Source organism: Ursus arctos, unplaced genomic scaffold (genome assembly GCF_023065955.2).
Source record: "Ursus arctos isolate Adak ecotype North America unplaced genomic scaffold, UrsArc2.0 scaffold_24, whole genome shotgun sequence".
Lineage (NCBI taxonomy): Eukaryota > Metazoa > Chordata > Mammalia > Carnivora > Ursidae > Ursus > Ursus arctos.
This window is the reverse complement of record NW_026622919.1, coordinates 14,648,352-14,657,826: the sequence shown is the minus strand read 5'-3', so window position 1 is coordinate 14,657,826 and position 9,475 is coordinate 14,648,352. Positions and strand designations below refer to the sequence as shown.

The following is a 9,475-nucleotide window of genomic DNA, read 5'->3' as shown; positions in this document are numbered from 1 at the left end:
TCTAAGCTGGTGCTCCGGAAGCTAAAGGTGGCCATGCTCTATGAGACCACGTGGCCAGAGGCGTGCGGAGAAATGTTGCTTAGGTCTTATTTGCAAAGGACCAGAGTTTAGGGAGTATACAATTTTATGTATATGTGGTTTCCGCCCAATAACTTTTCTTGGAATTTCTAGGCGGCTGTCATTGCTACACTTTCTTCACCCCTAGGACCACCTCCTGGGCTTACGAGCACAATCCCCCAAGCAGCAGTGTCCGGTGAGCGAGAAGTCTGTGAGGCGTTCTGGAGCTTTAAGGTCCGGAGCCCGCGGCGCCTTCCGGGAGCCGTAGCCCCAGGCCCCGCCCTTCGGCCCGCGCTCTCTGCACTGCGCATGTCAGCTTTGCGTTCCCCTCCCCCCGGTCAGCAACGGGCCGAGAAGCGGCGGCGGCAGCGGCGAAGGGGGCGGAGAGGAAGGAGCGCGGCGGCCGCGGCCTGAACCGCGCGTACTCTGGCGGTGGGATTCTCTCCGCGTCGGCGGTAGTATCAGCTGCCGCTGCAGCCACAGCAGCAGGTCTGTGCGAGGTGGGCTTGGACTCGGGGTCGCTACCTCTTGGGGCCACTGGAAGCAACTGCGGGGCCTAGCGAGGGACCAGGGAACCGCGGCCTCGCTTAACAAAAGAGTCTGCGGAGCCTCGGGGCACCGGAGGCCCAGGGGGCCGGGAGGGGTGGGAGTGCGAAGCAGAGGCCTCCAGGGGTCCTTCCCAACCTCGTCGCTTTCCCACGACTCCCGCTTCTCCCATAACTCTCATTGTGGCCCAGTTGGCGGCTTTCCGGAGGCGGCGCCCGCCCGCCCTACTAAGAAAGGGATTTGCAGGGTGCCGGGCTCCGGGTAGGGATAGCCACAAGGAGCGTTCTGACCGAAGTCGAGAGCAGTTGGCAGATGCAGGCCTCCAAATCGGGGGACCCGGTAGGTAAAAGTTGCCAAATCGGAAGACAGTAAAAATGTAGTCGGTGATCTTTGTGCATCCTTGAGTACATCACTATTGTCACACAAACTTTCTTGTGGCCTGTTTAAGAGCCCATCTCATGCGGGTAAATAATTTATATGTAGTTGTGAGCATACGCACCAATAATATAAGAAGGAACGATCTTGCTAGTTGAGAGCTTTGGGGAGTCACAGCTTTCCTCATCACCTTAATGAAGCATTCTTCCTTTGCTGCTCACTCTTTTAAGTGGTCATTCAATTTCCTTTGGTTGTATATTGTGTTTTATAAATGACGTTTCCATGTCGATTCTCCATTTGCCCACCCTACAGCTCCTAAAGGGCAGAGATGATGTCTTAATCCACTTTAACTTTCCAGAGTCAAGCGCAGTTCTGGCACATAGGAGGTGAACAATATGTATTTTATACAAAAATTAACTTTTAGATTTTCAACGGTGGAAAAAAAAATGTATGTTGTATTTTCTTTTACCTAGAAGGGGCATTATATGGGTGATCTGCAATTCATTCAAGGAATATTTTTTATTGACATCTGCTGTGCGCCTGTTCCCTAGCAGTGTTCTTTGTCTGTGACGCCTGCCCTCCGGAAACTTACTTTCTAGTTGGGGAAAGAGAGAGAATAAATTATACTGTATGTTAAAAAATGATTACTGACTTGGATTAAAAAAAAAAAACCTAGAAAGAGGGATGGGGAGGTATGGCATTTTGAAATAGGGCAGGCAGGGAGATATTTACAGACCAGCTGATATTTAAGCAGCCTAGAGAGAGGTTGAGGGAGTGAGCCCAGCCACTATCAGGGGAAAGGAACATTCCAGGCAGAGGGAACAGCAAGTGTAAAGACCTTGAAGAGGACAATGCTGGCCTGTTAGGAGGAATAGTTAGAAGACCAGTGTGCTTTAGAACATTGTGAGCAAAGGAGGAGTAGTAGGAGATAAGGTGGGGGAAGACCTGGGGGAGGGACCACCGGAACAACCAAGAACTTTTAGGCTATTGGGAGGATTTTACTTTATCTCTGCCTGAGATAGGAATCGTCTGAGGCTTTTGAGCAGAGAAATGGTAAGATCCAACTAGGTTGTAATGATTTAGTGTAATTCATGGAGGAGTGTATTTCTTTTTATTTTAGTATTATGAAATTCATATAATCATCTTAGTTTCTTTAAGCTAACAGAGAGGAGAGATGCTTCCAAAATAAGTGTAACCAGAATTTACTTGGTTTTAGGAGAAAATGAAGTAATTCTCAGGTTTTGTACGGATTCTCATTAAAGAACTCCCCAGTTTATAGTGTGTGAGATGTTCTCAAGGCAGATTATTAGATAGAGTAGATGCTAATCAACTGTCACCAGAACTTTCTCCTATTCCAGAAACACAAGTGATAAAGTAACATGATTTTATAATTAGTTGTTTTATAGTCCACTATTTTTAAAGGCATTTAGATTATATCTTACTTTCCACCATTGCCCAAAACATAAAGTCCAGACAAATTATCTTCCTTATGTTCCACGCTTATTCTGCCTTTGCTTATTCTTCCTAGACTTTGCTATTTCTGGCTTTCTTCCTTAAAATATCTTCTTCCTTCATACTTCTCTAATCACCTTGCGTCTTCTGTGCCTGGCCGGGGGGTCTAGCTCTCTTACAAAGCCATCCCCACTTGTCATTTCTTTGTGATCTCTGACATCTTCAGGGTCATGTGGCACGTATGTGTGGGACCCTGAGTTGAAAGAGATAAGTCTAGCTTGATATTCTCCATTTACCAGTGGAGAAATTGATTTCTAGAGAACTAATAATGCTAAATACGACAGCTAGTATATATTGTGCATTTCTTTTTTTTAGAAAGGTTTTTTTTTTTTCTTTTTTTTTTTAAGATTTTATTTATTTATTTGACAGAGATAGACAGCCAGCGAGAGAGGGAACACAAGCAGGCGGAGTGGGAGAGGAAGAAGCAGGCTCCCAGCGGAGGAGCCTGATGTGGGGCTCGATCCCATAACACTGGGATCACGCCCTGAGCCGAAGGCAGACGCTTAACCGCTGTGCCACCCAGGCGCCCCTATATTGTGCATTTCTTTGTGCACAATATATATTGTGCATTTGTTCTAAGTGTAATTTTGTGTATGAACTCAATTCTTCACACTGACCCTGTCAGGTAGGTGATATTCTCACCATCTTACAGGCCCAGAGAAGCCAAATAACTTCCTTGAGGTTCACATCAAGTTGGTGGCAAAGCTAGAGTTTGAACATAGCCTGGCTCCATAGTCTGTGATACTTTACTATGCTGTTATGATTTTCTACTAAATCACAGCATTTTAGTACCTAGAACCATACCAAGTGGGACTTTATGCTATCCCCTTGGCCAAGTTACAAATCTCCTTGGGACTCTTACATATTGAATAAACAATGAGTACATACTGTGGAAAAGAAAAGACATAAAAAATGAGTAAGTCTGCTTCTTCACCTGCAAAACCTATAACTTAGAGTTGGAGAGAGAAAATTAGAGCACAAATAGTTATGATTAAATGTTGGGTGTTTTAAGACTAGAAAGGGAGTTTGAGGAATGAGCTAACACTTCTCTGGAGGAGTCATTCACGTCATAGCTCTAGGAGTTGGGCTTTGAAGGATAGGACTTTGGTAGATAGGTATAGAGAGAGATTTGGTGGGGAAGAAATTCAGGTTAAGGGAAGAGCATTACCAGAGTGCTTGGTTTCCTTGGAACACCAATGCATGTGGGGAAACCCTGGGAGATATGAATGGTGAAGTGTGTAGTTTGTTGCCACAGTGGAGAGTCTCATTCCAGCTTGCCTGACTAACTGGAGAGCTAATGAATTGAAGGGAATGACAGAATGAGAAATGTGCTGCAGGAAGGTTTGGGGCCAGAATCTGAAAGAACCTGGAAGAAGGTTGTTGCTGAGAATATGAATGTTCACCGCCCTTGGGTGTGACTTTCCCTAGTTCCCCAGTATTAACAAACCAAAGGAGGTGGAAATGCATTTTCTCTTTTGCTATTTATGTCTGGCTCACTATTACTTCATTTTTTATACTTTACCACATAGAGTCACTTCTCGTAGGTGATGGAATATTTGCTGGGTGTAGATGCAGCCTCTAGATGTACATCACCATGACTTTTCCGATAAAACAAACATTCTTGGGGGCAACTGGGTGGCTCAGTTAGTTAAGCACCTGCCTTCGGCTCAGATCATGATCTCAGGGTCCAGTGGGGAGTCTGCTTCTCCCTCTGCCCCTCTCCCCTGCTTGTGCACATGCACGCTCTCTCTCTCTCAAATAAATAAATAAAATCTTTAAAAAAAGAGAGACGCAGACTCCCCACTGAGCAGGGAGCCTGAAGCGGGGCTCAATCCGGGGCTCCAGGATCATGAGCTGAGCCGAAGGCAGACACTTAACCAACTGAGCCATCCAGGTGCCCTGATAAATAAATCTTTGAAAAAAACAAAAAAACGGGCATTCTTAAAACAGTAGAGTTGAGGGGGTGGAGAGTTACTTGTCAAATGTCAAATATCAAATATTAGTCACCTCAGAGAGCCCTTACCTGATTTCTTTCACTCTGTAATAGCTTACCTCTTCTTGCTTGCCTTTTTCCTTTTTTGTTTTTGTTTCTGTTCTGGTAGCACTTTAGTACCTGAAATTATGATTTGGTTTTTCCTTCTCCTGGACCAGACTGAACTCCCTGAGGGTTGGGGCTGTGTCTGATTGTGTTACTATATCCAAAGCACCTAGAACAGTGCCTGGCAGAATAGGCACTCAGTATATTTTTAATTATTGGTCACTCTGGTAATGGTATAGCAGCTGGATAACGGACTTGCTAGGAAATTATTGCTGTAGCGGAGGTGGAAGTGGGAAGGAGAGGTGTTGCTCATAGTAGTGACACATAACAAAGTAGTTCGTGGTCAGTATAAAACAATGTTAGTCATTACTGAGACCAAACTTGGTTGTTCTCTTTAAACTAGAGGCTCATAAAATTTTGTTTATGCTTCTGTTACACAGCTAATTCTTTTCAAATGAAAAATTTTTAAGTGCAATCTTTTAAAGAAAAAAGGTAGTTGAATTTTCACAAATATGTTTGCATCTCAGAGTAGAGACTGAGGTCTAGATAGCATCATTCCTCACTCATAAACTGGATAAAATAGCAATGTAAAAACACGTGCTAATGGAATTCTAATCATTTTAATTTTCATAATTCTTTGTTTTTAAAATACACATAAAAAGGGGCGCCTGGGTGGCACAGCAGTTAAGCGTCTGCCTTCGGCTCAGGGCTTGATCCCGGCGTTCTGGGATCGAGCCCCACATCAGGCTCCTCCACTATGAGCCTGCTTCTTCCTCTCCCACTCCCCCTGCTTGTGTTCCCTCTCTCGCTGGCTGTCTCTGTCTCTGTCAAATAAATAAATAAAATCTTTAAAAAATAAATAAAATAAAATACACATAAAAAATCTTAGCCATTTTAAGTGTATTTTAAGTTCAGTGACATTGATTTTTGTCCACATAGTTGTGCTGCCATAACCACCATAGTGTTCACAGAACTCTTTTTATCTTGTAAAACTGAAACTGTGTACGCATTAAACAATAACTCCCCATTCCTCTGTACGCCCAGGCCTTGGAACCCATTCTACTTTCTATCTCTGAGTTTGACTGTTACACCTCATGTAAGTGGAATCATAGGCTATTTGTCCTTTTTAACTGGCTTATTTCCTTCACATGACGCCCTCAAGTTTCATTCATGTTGTAGCATGTGTCAGAATTTCCTTTTTAAGGCTGAATAACATGTGTTTGTGTGTGTGTGTGTGTGTATCTCATAGTTTACTCATCCATCAAAGGACACTTAGGTTGCTTCCATCTTTTAGCTATTGTAAATAGTACTGCTGAGATCATGGGTCAGATATCCCTGCTTTCAGTTCTTGTGGGTATATACCCACATGTGGAATTGCTGGATCGTATGGTAGTTCTAAGATTAATTTTTTTTAAGATCTTTTTATTTATTTGACAGAGACAACCAGCAGCGGGGAATGGCAGGGAGAGGGAGAAGCAGGCTTCTGCTGAGCAAGGAGCCCGACGCGGGGCTCAGTCCCAGCACCCTAGGATCATGACCTAGGCTGAAGGCAGCCGATTAACTGAGCCACCCAGGCGTCCTATGATTAATTTTTTGAAGAACCACCGTACTATATTGTTTTCCATAGTGGCTGAACCATCTTACATTCCCACCAGCGTTATGCAGGGTTCCAGGTTCTACACATCCTTGACAACACTTGTTTTTTTCTGGTGTGTGTGTGTTTCAAGATTTTTATTTATTTGTCAGAGAGACACTGAGAGTGTACAAGCAGGGAGAGCGGCAGAGAAAGCAGGCCGAGGGAGAGCAAGGAGCCCGATGAGGGACTCAGTCCTAGGATCCCAGGATCACGACCCGAGCCGAAGGCAGATGCCTAACAGACCGAGCCACCCAGGTGTCCCTGTTTTTGTTTTTGTTATTAGTCATTCTAATGAGTGAGGAGGTATGGTTTTCATTCACATTTCCCTAATGATTAGTGATGTTTAGCATCTGTTATGTGCTTATTAGCCATTTATATATCTTTGGAGAAATGTCTGTTTGGGTACTTTGCCTGTTTTTAAATTGGATCATTTGGGATTTTTTGGTTGGTGGTGGTTTTTCCGGAAGTCTTGTGAACTTCACCTGGGTGTGGAAGCCATGCGGTGATTTTACATGGGCTGAAGCTAGTGGGTGTTTTCACCTTTTCTTGTCAATGTGAGAAGTGTTTATGGAGGCAGAGGTGAAGTTTCAGAGCTGTTTGATAGGAGTTTGCCAGCTTGGTAGGAAGGGTGTAGCAGGCATATTATTATTATCATCTGAGAGAAGGCTTAGAAGCACACACGTGTGTTAAGACCAAATAAAGAGAGCTTTGAGAAGACCCACAAATAGCAGGAATATAGTTAATTTTTTAATATTCTCACTATATTTATTTCTTGATAAACTGCTTACTAGACGTCTCTTCAAACAATGTTTGCTTAGGCAAATTAATTTTAATAGCCTAAACAGGAGGCAGGGTGGCATCTTTTTTTTTTTTTTTTTTTTTTTTAAACATACAACCATAGAGATTAGGTTGGTTCTCTTTTGCTTGTTATATCAGTTACAATCCCTCAAACCTCTGGTGGTCAAGGGTCTGTAGTCACACAACTATACTGTATAGCCTACATAGTCTAATAGGAAGGATCATTGTCAAGAGTAAGGAATTAGTGGTGCATTGAGGATGATTGGCTTGGATTCCATCAGGAAGGCTGGATGGCAAGGTTTGTAATAATGAAAGATGATGGTTTTCACAAATACTGGGGCAAATTTTGAAGAGCCTGAATGCATGATATTTATTCATCCAACAAAAAAGTTGAGTACTACCACACATTAGGCTCTAAGGACACAGTGCTGGACGGAACACACAACGTCCTTGCCCTCGTAGAGCTAACCTTCTAGTCAGCGCGGTATTATAGGAAGTGCAATTGTTTGGCCTTGCTAGAAGCAGTAAATTAGGGAAAATGGGCAGTGTATTCTAGAGCAACCAGTGAAAGGCTTGAGGGTTCTGAAGTGCTCACTCTTTCGGTTGACCCATTTCTCAGAAGAGCAAAGGAAAAGATACTGTGTATTTTGCATCTTGTTCCATCCGAAAGCCATTGACTCTTACCTGCCTGAAGGCACACTACCTGCCTGTTTATAGCAGAAGTTGAATTTTTTTTTTAAAGATTTTATTTATTTATGTGACAGAGAGACAGCCAGGGAACACAAGCAGGGGGAGCGGGAGAGGAAGAAGCAGGCTCCCAGCGGAGGAGCCCGACGTGGGACTCGATCCTGGAGCGCCAGGATCACGCCCTGAGCCGAAGGCAGACGCTTAACGACTGCGCTACCCAGGCGCCCCCAGAAGTTGAATTTTTAACACCAAGGATATGATTTGCTGCTTTTGTAATTTGAGCCCTTTAATAGGACTAATTTACGTCTGTACCCGTCCTTTTCTCCTATCCAGTATCTTGTTTCTTCAGTCTCTTTCTGAGGACCTCATTCTTAGGATTTTCCTTTCATCCTACATCTTCAGTTTTTAGATCTCTGTTGGTTTTTCCTCTTTAGCATATAAACATGCTTATGTTTCCTTTTTTTTTTTTTTTAAGATTTTATTTACTTATTTGACAGACAGAGGGAGAGAGAAAGAGTACAAGTAGGGGGAGCGGCAGAGGGAGAGGGAGAAGCAGACTTCCTGCTGAGCAGGGAGCCTGATATGGGGCTCGATCCCAGGACCCTGAGATCATGACCTGAACCGAAGGCAGACCCTTAACTGACTGAGCCGCCCAGGCGCCCGACTTATGTTTCTTTCTTAAACAGAATCCCTCTAGTTAGCACCTCACTCTTCCTATCGTTGGTATAAACTTAGGACGTAATCTTTACTCCGCTTGACCTAGTCTTACTGTCTACTACTTCCCAGTCACTCCTCAACCCTGCCCCTACTGTTCCGTTGAAACTCTTGACCTGATGACTCCTGCTTGCACATCCAACAGAGGCCTTTTAAGTTCTGTTCTTCTGGCTTCTCTTTAGTTTTTAACATTGGACATTTCTTTCTGCCTGTAAAACTTCTCTCACCATCTGTGCCACTATTCTCCACTGTCCTTCCTCCCTCCTCTCCTCAGGTCATCATGTGAACTTCTCTTCCCCTGCCCATTCCTAACTATTGATCTGCCCTAACATTTGTCTTGCTCCTGTGCCCTCTCTCTGCTAGCTTATCTACCCCAGTAACCTCAAATGCAGGTGTGTTCTGTCAGATCTGTAGCACCATCACAGACCCTCCTCTGCACTTACAGACCCGACGTGGCGTCTTTCCTTAGCTCTTCTATCTCTTGTTCTAACCTGCTCATCTGGGCCCTGCCTGCCTTTCTGAACGTGTGTTCTGCAACTTTCCTAGATGTCCTACTGAACTCTCGCTGCATGGCACTATTTCCAGTTGTCTCTGGTGGTGCTTAGAGTTTCTTCAATTGAAAATGCCCTCCTTTCACACTTCTGCCCTGGTCCAGTGCCTCTTCAGATTTTAGAACTGAACACTGTGTTGTCTCGGAAAAACTGCGTCTTCTCCCCTGCTCATCCTGCGCTGGGTACCCCTTTCCTCAGCCACCAGTGAGCATGCTTTGTGCAGTAGCTCTGCTGCAGCATATCAGGGTGGCTTTTTAGCTGGTTAAAACCACACCGTGAACCCCTTGAGGATGGAGCTGTATTTTTCACATACAAATGCCCAGCTCTCACACACTCTCACATTCTTCAGCAAGCTTTCAGCAAACCATTGAAAGTTTTCCTGCTAGGAGATTGTTCATGTGATTCTTAAAATCTACCCAAACTTAAAGGGTGTTTTTCCATCGTTCCTCTGTCTACCTTCTGATTTCTATGGCTTATTTATTAGCCCCTTGTTATATTTTATATACACTAGGAAAAATTAGGTTAAAATTCACATTCATCATTTTTATTGTTTAGGGGTAG

At 43.9% G+C, this 9,475-nt stretch overlaps 1 protein-coding gene across 2 annotated transcripts in view; it reads left to right on the top strand.

The window, feature by feature from the left end:
• The first annotated feature begins 3 nt into the window (after positions 1-3).
• The window catches only part of DDX42 (DEAD-box helicase 42), a 36,965-nt gene continuing 27,493 nt past the window's right edge, over positions 4-9,475 (top strand). The window contains exon 1 of one of the 2 annotated variants that reach the window (XM_026512486.4): positions 4-546. The gene's annotated coding sequence lies outside the window, so the exon portion shown is untranslated. Of the gene's footprint in view, positions 558-9,475 lie in introns of both variants that reach the window. The other variant, XM_026512485.4, reaches the window with a different exon arrangement.